At 40.5% G+C, this 12,795-nt stretch overlaps 2 long non-coding RNA genes and 1 pseudogene across 4 annotated transcripts in view; 1 reads left to right on the forward strand and 2 right to left on the reverse strand.

Annotated features, from left to right (window-relative positions):
- LOC140641507 (uncharacterized) overlaps window positions 1–12,795 on the forward strand; it is a 210,235-nt gene that overhangs the window by 62,956 nt on the left and 134,484 nt on the right. The gene's annotated exons all lie outside the window — the stretch shown is intronic.
- On the reverse strand, window positions 8–12,705 carry LOC140641512 (uncharacterized). 2 transcript variants are annotated; one of them, XR_012038029.1, is made up of 4 exons: window positions 12,534–12,705; window positions 9,328–9,555; window positions 2,551–2,581; window positions 8–1,377 (listed from the first exon to the last, which is right to left on the reverse strand). It is a non-coding gene; the product is annotated as an uncharacterized lncRNA (long non-coding RNA). The 2 variants fall into 2 exon arrangements; XR_012038028.1 differs by lacking the exon at window positions 8–1,377 and having other exon boundaries at window positions 1,972–2,581.
- Window positions 6,610–7,343, reverse strand: LOC140641993 (putative monooxygenase p33MONOX pseudogene; annotated as a pseudogene).

The following is a 12,795-nucleotide window of genomic DNA, read 5'->3' on the forward strand; positions in this document are numbered from 1 at the left end:
ACTAGAAGTGAAGGGACGCCTGGCTGGCTCAATGGTTGGGCATCTACCTTCAGCTTAAGTCATGATCTCAGGTCCAAGAATCGAGTCCAGCATCGGGCTCCCCATAAGGGGCCTGCTTCTCCCTCTGTCTATGTCTCTGCCTCTCTCTGTGTGTCCCTCACAAATAAAATAAAATCTTAAAAAAAAGAAAAACTAGAAGTGAAAAGGAGTAACTTTCTCCTTGTAGAGAGTAGACGGCAGCAAACACCTTCTTTGGCGGAACGCTTAGAAAATGCAAGGCACTACCTAAGCACCTTGACCCTCATCATTACTTGGAATCCCCACAACACCTCTTTGTGTTAGGTGTTATCATTATCCTTATTTTGAGCAGGAAGAAATGAAGCTCCAAAAGACCTCATGGTATGAGGCAGCCAATGTTTTCCCAAAGCCCACAGCCCAAGTTCCTAATGCTCAACTAATTGCTGATAAGCAAAATGGAGGTATCTTCCCATTTCTGAACAGACTGATTTGGTCCATACATCCCTCAGGGGTTTGGACACTCAGGGACGTCAGTCTCTTCCTACTCCATACCAGCTGCAGCTTTGAAAGTAGCCAGGCATTTTAGGCATTGTCCATGGTCTGGGCACCCTCCCTGGATGGAGAAGATTGCCATTCTGGGGTCTCAAGCAGGTTCAACGGTGAGATGTAAGGACTTGGGATTTTCATGTTTATTGTGGTCAGTGGTGGAAGTTGGTTAAAATGATCTTCTCAATACCCTCAGCCCCCTCTTAACCTTTACTTCATAGTGCGTAATTGACCCCAAGCAAACCGTCCCCAAGTCTCTGCTGCCTCCTCCAAACCTGAGTACTGCTAGTAAGTAAAACTACTCGATAGTTAAGTGGGGTCCTAATTAATGAGTCTGATTCCTGCCTGACACAGGCTCATTTTGAACCTGGTAAACTCATTAAACCTCTGCTCTTCATTTAGCCACGGGTGACTAGAGTATCATAATTTCAACAAAGTGTGCTTGGTGATTTAATGGCCCTTGAATTTCCTGCATTCCCATAGTGTCCCATCTGAGGAGCTCAATCAGTATCGTTAGAAGTTTATTTAGTGCAATGAGAAATCTCTCTGATCTATCCTGAATTCAACTGAAGGCTTTAAAGACAAATGAAAGCAAACCGCTGGATCCCCGATTTCAAACAACCCGTTTTGCTCTAACCATAAATCAGCCAAGGGTTCTGAAACACAGACAGTTTCCAGACAGACCAGGTCATCCCCTGAGTTAATGAGACAACTTGTGCTAAGGAACAGTCCCCACCTCAACCAGCAGATGCCAGCACTTCCTCTTCTTGGATAAGAAAGGGCCCAGGGGTTTGGTCTCCACGCCCGCACATCCTGCGATTTTAAAAATTAAGGCAGATCAAAATCCACAAAGCCAAACAACACACACACACTCACACATAAAATCTAAGGTTGTTCTCTATCCACTTTCATTCGCCCAGTCACTGCCTGGTGAATCACATCAAAGAGAATTCTCAGAAAGAGCTATCTGTTTTGTCATTGTTGTTACTGCTGTGTTTGCGAGAATGTGGCAATAGCTGCGAAACTGCTTCCCTGTCCCCACGTGAGAGAATTTGCAAAGCTCAAACAGGCCAAGGTGAGTTGGTTTCTAATTTTAACGAATTCTCATAGAGCTCATAGAGTCCCTGTCGGGAGCAAGTGCCCAGGAACTGTTTTATAACAGTGACAGCTTTGCAAATACTGTAACATATGTAACTTGGACTGAGTCAATACATGGTGGGGAAATCAGATTGTGAGATGGCCGAGCTGTTCATTTTGGCTGTCTTTACAATCAATCAGCCAGACCAACTGAGCCTGCAGTGATACTTGCTGATTATTGAGAAAGCTAAAACAAATGGATAGGCCATGCTGTCCGCCAGGCCCCATTCAAAAGCTACAACCTCCGTCAATAAACAGCCAGGTGCCATCTTTTGAAAATCAGTTATCAGAAATGACTCGTAGGTCTGTCTAAAAGTGAGACTGCATTTCGACTGGCCCAAAAAAGTGGATTTATTCAATTGATTTCAATAAATTGTGTTCAGTAGATTTTGTAGACCTATTTCAGAAGCCCGAAGTTGATAGATTTTGACGCTGGAACAATGATTCCTACTGAACCCCAGCTTGCTTTTTCTTCTTGGGGTATCTCTTGCTTTTGTGCTTAATTCAAAAGCTTGTAAACAAAGCAGTGGTCTCAAATATATTTCCCAACTGTGAAGATAAAGTCCTTTAAAGAAGATCCAGATTCCAGAGTGATATGCAGGACTCCTAAGCCCTTACAACCTGCACAAGTGACTGGATGTAGTAAAGCTACCATGGTTCCTCACTGCCTTCTCTACTTCCAGCCAATTCATCCATGTCTGCTGGCAGGATAAGTGCATTGTGTGAGTTGCCTAATCCAAATGTCTCTAAGTTGCCGGGTTTAGGCTAAGATAGTCTAATAAAAGTGAAGGCAGCCTCCCAGTCTTCGCCTAAACTTGATTCAAATCACACCTACTTAGAATACATTACCTTCACAATATTTTCCTCATGACTTCTCCACCTATGAGATAAGAAACCAAGAAGCTGCTTAACACTTCCAGTTAGAGAAAAAGGAAAAATTCATCAAAATAATTCAACCCAAAGAGAGTATTTTCTACTTTATTGTGTTTCCTTCAGGTTCAGGTAAAGACCAAGAGTAGATGGGCCTCTAAAGAAATAGGGCGAAAGAAAGAAAGGGGGAATGTGTATGTTTAAGACACTTACGTATTCATCCTAAACTACTCCCTTTAGGGTGTGAAGCATTATGGATTCTCCCTTTACACTTAAGCAGAGCTTTGGAGGAATCAAATTAAGGGAGGTGACCTAGTGGTGAAATGGGTTTTTCTGGACACAAAGGAACTTGTGTGCGGGTCAGCAGACGGTGGAGGGGAATGGAAGAGGATGAATTAGATCACTCTCAGAAGAGAGAGATAACAGGATGTGATGAAACATTTGAAGGCTTTTGAGTACACTGTAGCAGAGACTGTGAGTTGTCTCAATAATCTACATTCATCCATGTTAAAAGTTTTATTTTAGTAGTAGAACCTCCTGAGTTTTAGCCGAGTGGCTGTCTAGCTGGAGACAACATTTACCCCGCCTGCCATGCAGCTTTGGTGTTGACGCCATGACTAAATCTGGAGGACAAGCACTGCCTGAGTGACATGTAACTTCTGGTCATGCCTTTAAGGAATATAATTGCTCTCCACTTTCTCTTTCTTCCCAGAGATTGCAATGTGGATGTGGTGGTTCATTTTTGACCATGTAGCTGAGGGCAGTCCCTAGTGGGTGCTGTCAAGAAAGAAGATGATCCTTAGACCATCTTGTGGAATAGAACCACCCCACACCCTCTGGACTGCCTACTAGTGTAAACTAGCTGATTATAAGAGTGGTGGTTTAGCATAGTGCCTTGTGAATCAAAGTGTGGTCAGATCAGCAGCAGCACCTGAGAGCTTATTAAAAGTACAAAATCTCTGGCTCTACCTCAGGCCTGCTGAATTATAATCTGCATTAAGAAAAAAAAAAAAAAAACGACAACCCTCCCAATAATTTGTATACACATTAGAAGTTGAGAAGCATGGGTATAGTGGTTAAAAGCTTAAATTTTGGACCTAGATCCTGAGTTCAAATCCAAATCTGTGATTTAATTAAATTAGCTGTGTCACTTTGGGCAAATCATTAAAACTCTCTGCGACTTAGGTTTTTCATCTGTACGTGGGGGATATTATTAATACCTCCCTGATAGGGTTGTTGTAAGGATTATATCAGTTAAATTATGTGAACAGGCTGCTGTAGTGCTACATAAGGCTTGCTATTGTTATTATCACTATTACAAAAAACTTATATTTGGGATGCCTGGGTGGTTCAGTGGTTAAGCATCTGCCTTTGGCTCAGGGCGTGATCCTGGAGTCCCTGGATAGAGTCCCGCATCCAGCTCCCTGCATGAAGCCTGCTTCTCCCTCTGCCCATGTCTCTGCCTCTCTCTCTCTCTCTCTCTCTCTCTGTGTCTCTCATGAATAAATAAAATCTTAAAAAAAAAAACTTCTATTTTGTTTAAGCCATTTGATCTTTGATAATATTCAGCTCTCATTAAACTCATATTGTAGTGGAAGAGAGGGGAATGGCATGGAGATGGGGATCATCTATCAAGTTTGGGTCTCATTATCAGGTTGCGGTTCAGACTGTTTCTTGATTACTAGTTTGGAAAATTTAAACCAAAAAGAGGAAGTGAAAAATAGCTCAAAACCTTCTGGGGCCTGTGAGGTTGTGGTTATTACAAAATCTGTCTAGGGCCAATGAAGTCTTTGCATAAGAGATTTTGTGACCACAGGAAACCTCTATTCCAAAGCAAAGTCAGAAGACTACTGAGTGAGGAACGGAGATGGTTGGCCCCCTGTGAAGTTCCCTGATGAGGCTCACTTATTGCTGAAGAGCAGGCGAAGGGCTCCTCCCTGAGGCCTTTGATGGGTATCACCAGAAGTATCGCTTCCTCATGAAGAGTCTTGACCTTAAGGGGAACTTATTCATATAACTTTTTGGAAAGTGTCCAAATCTTCCCCTCACTTCTTTAAAATTGTGTTGTTTTTCTTATTAAGTTGTCACTGTTACTTATATATTTCGTTTTTTTTCTTTTTAAATCTGTGACTTATCTTTTCATATTTTTAAGTGTCTTTTGACAGGGAAGCATTTCTAATTTTTTGTCAAATCCAACTTACAAACTTTTTTTCTCTTATGGTTTGAGTTTTTTGTGTCCTATTTAAGAATCTCAATGTTACAGAGATTTTCTTCTCAATTTTTTCTCTAGAATTTTAATAGCTTTAGTTCTTATATTTAGGTCGATGACACAATTTGAGTTAATTTTTGTGTAGACAGTTTTCATTTATGTAGGGTGTAAGGGTCAAGGTTTAGTTTTTTTCATGCAGATATTTAGTGTGTGAGGTGTAAGGGTTCACTTTATTTTTCATGCAGATATTTAGTACCCAGCATAATTTATAAGTAAAAAAGGGGTGCCTAGGGGACAGAGTTGGTTAAGCATTGGACTTGATTTTAGCTCAGGTCATGATCTTGGGGTCATGAGATTGAGCCCCGAGTTGGGCTCCATGCTGGGTGTGGAGCCTGCTTGAGATTCTCTTTCTCCCTCTTCCTCACCCTCTCCCTCCACTTAGGTACCCACCCTCTTTCTCCCTCTCTCTTAAATAAATAAATCTTAAAAAAAAAAAGAAAGACTATCTTTTTTCCATTGAATTGCCTTGACTCATTTGTCAACAATTGATTCTAAATGAAGGGTTTATTTCCAGATTATTGATTTATATGTTTTTTCCTTACACCAATATCACAGTATCTTGATTACTGTAGCTTTGTGATAAATCTGGAAATTAGGTGGTGTAACTCCTTCTTTAACAAAATTGTCTTAGCTTATCTAAGTCCTTTCTATTTGACATAAATTTTAGTAATGTTGGGAAAATAGACTTAAACATGGGCAGTCCTGGGAAAATTGGCATCTTTTCCCTCAAGAAAGATTAGAAATCATTGATTTTGCAACTTCAACAGGACTGGGCATGTATTAGGCAATAAACCAGCATTTTCTACCAGACTTCTTCACTCTCTTATTTTGGGATTCTAGGGAGTCCATACTTTTTTAAAAGATTGGTTGATTGATTGATTGATTGATTTTAGAGAGGTGGGGAATGAGGGGAGGAGATGCAGGGGGAGAGGGAGAGAGAAAATCTCAAGCTGATTCTACAGTGAGTACAGAGCCTGATGCAGGGCTCGATTTCACAACCCTGAGATCATGACCTGAGCCAAAATCAAGTCAGATGCTTAACCAACTGAGCCACCTATGTGACCCTAGAGAGTCCGTATTATATTATCCTCTGGTTGTAAGAATATTGAAATGAATTCTTAGGCTTTCCAACCCCTTCTTTGGAGGAAGCAATGCAACCAAATCTTATTTTATACAGAATCAAGAAAGCCAAAATTGTCTAAACTAGTCAGTGAACATCTCTATGACTTGCCATTGCTTTATAGCAGCACTGCAGCAATAAGGGAATCAAAAGCCTAGGTTTTAGAATGACACAAATATTATTTACCTAATAAGCAATGATTGAAGCTCTTGTTTAGGTTAAAAGATATGAAAGTAGGTAATGAAGTTCTCCCCACATCACTGATAAGATTATTTAGTCTGACTTTAAATTAAAGCAGTACAGGGGTGCCTGGCTGGCTCAGTTGGAAGAGCATGTGACTCTTGATCTTGGGGTCATAAGTTCAAGTCCCATGTTGGGTTATAGAGATTACTTTAAAAAAAAACTTAAAAAAGTATAAATTAAAGCAGTACAAAATTACTTCTTCCATACATTGTACTGTTTCTCAAAGTCAGCTATGTCTCTTGTTCTAGCTTCAGTTTAACAAGTTTTTAAAAGTATACCTTTCCTATGTCAGAGCCAAGAAAAAAAGTGAAGGAGACCCTCTCTATCCAAAGTCCCTGGAGGAAAAAGAGCTCTAGAACCCAGTAGGCATAAGCACATTCAAGTTTGAGATATGGGTCTGTGACAATTATTTCTTCCCTTTTATCACTGGAATGTCCATCTTGGTTGGCTTGAATGTTGCTGGATCCTCAGCCATGCAAGTGGCCTGGGTCTGAGCCAGTCCATAGGAAAGGGCTTCTGGGCCCCTTTGTAGACCTGAGTGGCAAAATCCCAATCAAACTTTTGGAGGGGTCATAGTTCAAAGAAACTCCATGTTTCTGATGAATTTCTGTCTATATCTCCATTTCCAAAATCCATGGTGCTAGGACTGTGACAGAACCAGAAGTATCCCAGTCTCTGTTTCTGCTTAGAGGAAGGGGATGGGTGCTACTTGGGGTAGAATGGGCTACCCATTCTACCTTCTTTTATCAGATAGACTTCCTTCTTTTATCTCTTTGCTGTGTAGCTTTAGTGTGCAGTGAGCTTCTGCCACTTGAAAGTACTTGATCTCCTTGGTTGGAAGGCCTTTTTGGAGTATGAATCCAGCATCTCTCAGCCCTGCTTTTTTGCTCAGAGCATTGAGTGCTCCTCTGGGTCTGCTCTGTGATTAGAAAATTCATGATGACATGGGTAGCTCTAGCTTTCATCACTGGGACCTTGTTCATACTGCCAGTGCCATAGGGTCATGGCAGGGAAGGGCATACTGGCCTTGTCAAGGTCCTGATATTTGAGCTCTGGAACTACTGTCTTTCCAAGGATGCCAGTCATGAGTACATGACTGATGGAAGAAGAGTCATGGTGTAGGGTTCTTGAGGACATCATCATGCCTGACTGTCTAGCAGTACATCCTGATGGAGGCAAAACATCTTGTCTAGAAGCCCACTAGGCTCAGAGCAGGTCCTTTGGGTTTTCTCAAAGCCATTGAAAGACTAGAATCCAGGTGCTTTAACTAGATAGGCTTCTGGAGCTGAGTCCCTGTCACCACGGTGAAATGATGTGGCCACCACACTGACAAATATTGATGAGGAACATTGTCCAGCTGCTGCAAATTAGCAAAGCTTCACTGAAAAGTCTGCCCAGAGGTACTGTTTCTCCGCATTCTGGAGCTGCCTGAGTGAGGCCTGAGCTCTACCACTAAGGACTTCTGAGACCCAAACTTATTTGAAGGGGCACAGTTGCACCCAAGTGTTGGTATGCTGGGCGCTAAACGTGTCTAAGTCTCAGGTACTAATCAATGAGGGTTGGCTGCCAGGTCTCAGACTCCAGTACTAACCCTGCCCTTTGGAGCTAAGTGACATTGGGCAAGACACAATCTCTCTAAGCTTCAATTTCCTCGTCTGAAAAATGAGGATAAAATACTCATTTTGTCTACTTCACAGAGAGGTTTCTTATAATATCAACTAATCCTTTTTCTCACTGGCTTTATGAGGCACTGGTGGCATAAGATAAGTGTGTGAAATAAAAGAATGCGAGTGAAAATATTTTGTAAAGGCTAAAGGGGCACACACATGTAAACATTACTGCTTGTGACTTTTAATAGTGAATACAGCTAAAATGTCATCATTTTTATGTTCAATGAAAGTCAGCCAACAGTTTTGAGGCCCTGTTTTTGTATGTGACCCTTTAAAAAGGAGTGGTAAGTCACACACATATACTTTAAGCATGGAAAGGCGATTTTTGTGTGGTAGGTTCCCTGCCCCCAAAAGCAAAGATGTGTGGCAAAGAATTAGAAGCCAGTGTCCTTTCATTGTGGCTCTTTTCCCCTAAGACCCACACTTCGATTCTTGCTAATCTACCTCTCATTGGAAATGTGTATGGGGAAAAATGTGAGTCCCACAGCTCAGGGCTGAAGATAATTGGCAGAACATAGGAGAAGAATCAGTGATCAGGGGAGGGTATGGAAGAGAAAAAGAGGGACCTGGGAATTGGAGAGAAGAAAAGACAATGTACAAGGAAAATCAATCCTCTTGATTGTGGCATGTAGAGAGAAGGGACTAAGCTATAAAAATGGAAAGTGGGGACCTCAGATTCAATCAATCAGATGCCATGTGGACATAGCTTTAAAAAATGAGGCTATTATCGCTCAAGTTCATTTGACAGAGCTTACATGTAAGAGTTAAGTGATGATCGCTCTTGTCCACAATCATAAGGTGCCAAAGTGATTTATCACCATGCTCTTCTAATATATCCCAACTTTAAGAAGCATCTATAAATTTGGGTTTCAGCGGTATAAACTCTTATATTTTTGTAAATGAGCCTAGTCTCTGGCACATAGTAGGCATTGAATAAGTATTTGATAAATAAATTAACGTAAGTAGGCCTGCATTCTTTCAGTTCATTTGTTGTCATGGGGTTGGAGGGTTCAAGGTCAGAAAAAAAATACATTTCCCTCCTTACCCTTTTATTTCCTTGAATGTGAGTCTCTCAATTAAGACTCCTCCAGTCTATGCAGATAACTTAAAAGCTGGTGCTCATTTAATGATTGTTGTGTCAGGTATTATGCTACGAAGTTCACATGATCTCACTCAATCAGCATAAGTGAGCATATAATTACCCAACTTGAAGTGTGGGAAAAGTAAAATTCAGGGAGGCTACCTCTAGAAGGGTCAAGTAACTCGGCAAAGGTCAGACACCTAGTAAGTTGAGATCAGGTTAACTGATTGCCTATGGTTGTCCTTAATTTTATTTTAGTAGAAAGGGCACTAGGAAGTGGATCAAAAATTGTAACTACCCTTTTCTAATTGCTTAGGGCCAGAGGAAAGTATGTATGGTGAGAGCAAACTATCATTAAAACCTGAACATTTACCTGTTGGCAGTGGCCTTAGGAATAGATGGAGGAGGGTGCCTGGGTGGCTCAGTCAGTTAAGCATTTGCCTTCAGCTCAGGTCTTGATCCTCGGATCCTGGGATCGAGTCCCACATGGGACTCCCTGCTCAGTAGGGAGTCTGCTTCTCCATCTCCTGCTGCCCCTCCCTCTTCTCTCAATCTCTCTCTCTGTCTCTCTCTCTGTCTCTCTCTCTCAAATAAATAAAATCTTTAAAAAAAAAAATAGACGGAGTGACTAGGACAGAGGCTTTCCAATGCTTTTGATACAACCAAAGAAGAAATGCATTTCACATCCTAACACATACACATACAATCTCACATATGCACAATCACATACATAATTACCCATACATGTGTACATAACTAAAATAAAACTTTCATTAAGCAATGACTACTGTTACTATGTGTGATGCATACTAATATTTTTTATTCCTTTTTCTTCTTGCTTCTCCTTCCCTACCATTCGATTCTACTCCAGTATTTTTTTTTTTTGGGTATAGTTGGCACAACATGTTGCATTAGTTTCAAGTGGACCACAGTGATTCAACAACTCTGTACATAACACTGTGCTCACCATATGTGTAGCTCCCATCTGTCACCATGCATCACCATCACAGTACCATTGACTCTATTCCTTGTGCTGCACCTTTTATCCCTGGGACTTAGTCATTCCATAACTGGAAGGCTGTGTTTCCCACTCCCATCCACCTATTTTTCCCTATCCCCTCAATTCCTTCCTCTCTCGTAGCCATCAGTTTGTTCTCTGTATCTATAAGTCTGATTCTGCCTTTTGCTTATTTATTCATTTATATTTTTTTAGATTCCACATAATGAGCAAAATCATATGGTATTGTCTCTGTCTGACTTATTTCATTTAGCATTATACCCTCTAGGACTATCTTTGTTGTTGTAAATGACAGGATTTCATTCATTTTATGGCTGCATAATATTCCTGTGTGTCTGTGTGTGTGTGTGTCCGTGTCCCACATCTTCTTTATCTATTCATCTATCAGTGGACACTTGGGTTGCTTCCATATCTTGGCTGTTGTAGATAATGCTGCAGTAAACATAGAGGTGCATTATCTTTTCAAATTAGTGTTTTTCTTTTCTTTGGGTAAATACCCAGTAGTGGAATTACTAGATCATATGGTATTTCCATTTTTAATTTTTTGAAGAATCTCCATTCTGTTTTACTTTCTTACACTACATTATAAAAATAAACTCAAAATGGTTTAAAGACCTAAATGTGAGACCTAAACCAGAAAACTCCTAGAAAAGAACATAGGTAGTAATTTCTTTGCCATCATCCATATAGCAACATTTTTCTAGTCATGTCTCCTAAGGTAAGGGAAACAAAAGCAAGAACAAACTATTGGGACTACATCACAATAAAAAATTTCTGTACAGCAAAGGAAACTATCAATAAAACAAAAAAGGCATCCTACTGAATGGGAGAAGATTTTGGCAAAGATATATTCAATAAGGGGTTAATATCCAAAATACATAGCTTATACAACTCAATATCAAAAAAAAAAAAAAAAAAAACACAAGTAATCTGAAATGGTCAGAGGACCTGACTAGACATTTTTCTAAAGAAGACATATAGGGGATCCCTGGGTGGCTCAGTGGTTTAGCGCCTGCCTTTGGCCCAGGGTGCGATCCTCGAATCCCGGGATCGAGTCCCATGTTGGGCTCCCGGCATGGAGCCTGCTTCTCCCTCTGCCTGTGTCTCTACCTCTCTCTCTTTCTCTCTCTCTCTATGTCTATCATAAATAAATAAATAAATAAACAAACAAACAAACAAATAAATAAATAAATATTTAAAAAAAATAAATAAAGAAGACATATAGGTGGCCAATAGACATATGAAGATATTCAGCATCACGAATTATCAGAGAAAAATCAAATCTAACCCACAATGAGGTATCACCCTACACAGGTCAGAATGGCTAGAATCAAAGACAAGAAATAACAAGTATTGGTGAGGATATGGAGAAAAAGGAGCCCTCCTGCACTGTGGGTGGGAATATAAATTAGTGCCACCACTGGAAAACAGTAGGGAGGTTTCTTAAAACATTAAAAATAGAAATATCTACTTCAGTATTTTAAATACTGACTGAGACACACTTCATTGACTTCACTATGCATTAATAAGTTCTGCAGTTTGAAAACCACTAAGCTAGAAGGCAGTAAAGGTGGTAGAAAGAGCACAGACTTTTGATTCACACAGTGGTGGGGTTTAAATCCCAGGCTGTTATTAACTGTGTGGGCTAAAGCAAGTAACCTCTTCTTTGAACTTTAGTTTCTCATCCACAAAATGGGGATAATACCTACCTCAAAGGGTTATTGAGAATAGCAAGCAATGAACATAGGCACCTACCCCAGCACCTAGTGTCTCACAGAAGTATGATGATAGCAGTGTAATGAGGCATTCAAGAATGATGAATGCCAGGGTGCCTGGGTGGCTCAGTCAGTTAAGCGTCTGACTCTTGATCTCAGCTCAGGTCTTGACCTCAGCGTCATGAGTTCAAGCCCTGCTTTGGGCTCCATGCTGGGCATAGAGCCTGCTCTAAAAAAAAGGGGTGGGGGGAGTGCTGACCCTGACACTAGCCAGCTATGTGAGCTTAGGTAGGTAACATCTCTAAACTTCTAAATTATATAAATCTCTCTAAGCTTTAGTTTACTCACCTGTAAAAAATTGGAATAGTAATACCTGCCTCATATGATTGAGAATTAAGTATGATAATACATGTTAAGCCCTTAGCACAATATCTGATGCTTAGTAAGTGCTCAGTAAATTATTGCCTATGTTAGCTGTTCAACAAATAGATCTATTATTGTCCTGGACTCCTGTAGACTAGGTTACAATATTTATCTTGATGAGGCAAACTCAGGATTGTGTGTGTGTGTGTGTGTGTGTGTGTGTGTGTGTGAAATCAAAACTTCTATTTACTTTGCTCATCAGTATTCCCCAGCAGCCAAATCAAACTTGGCTGCAGCAAAGGAAATCATTTTTGTAAAGAAAGGTTATATCCAAATTGGATTCCCTCTCCCTGTTCTTCTTTGAAGGTATTTTCACAAAATCCAATCTTTGGCTTGACATTAAAGGCCTATTTCAGTGAGTAGACTTTACCAAAAAAAATAAATAAATAAGGGAAGTGGGGGGAAGAACATGACTCTACATACCAAATAGTGGGGAGTGAGTTTAAATTTTTGAGTTCAACTAAAGAACTCTATGGCATGGTCTCCTGCCTAAAGCCTTCCTTTTTCCCACTTGTGAGGCAGCTTGTAAGATGGCTTCTAATGATCAAAACCTCATGGTGTTCATGCTCTGTGTAATCACTCCTCCAGCTGAGTGTGGGCTGTACTTAGTGACTCACTTCTAACTAAGAGGATAAGGTGGAAATCACAATGTATGACTCAGAGAGTAGGTCATAAAAGGCAGCTT

Source organism: Canis lupus, chromosome 10, assembly GCF_048164855.1.
Source record: "Canis lupus baileyi chromosome 10, mCanLup2.hap1, whole genome shotgun sequence".
In the NCBI taxonomy this organism is placed as follows: domain Eukaryota; kingdom Metazoa; phylum Chordata; class Mammalia; order Carnivora; family Canidae; genus Canis; species Canis lupus.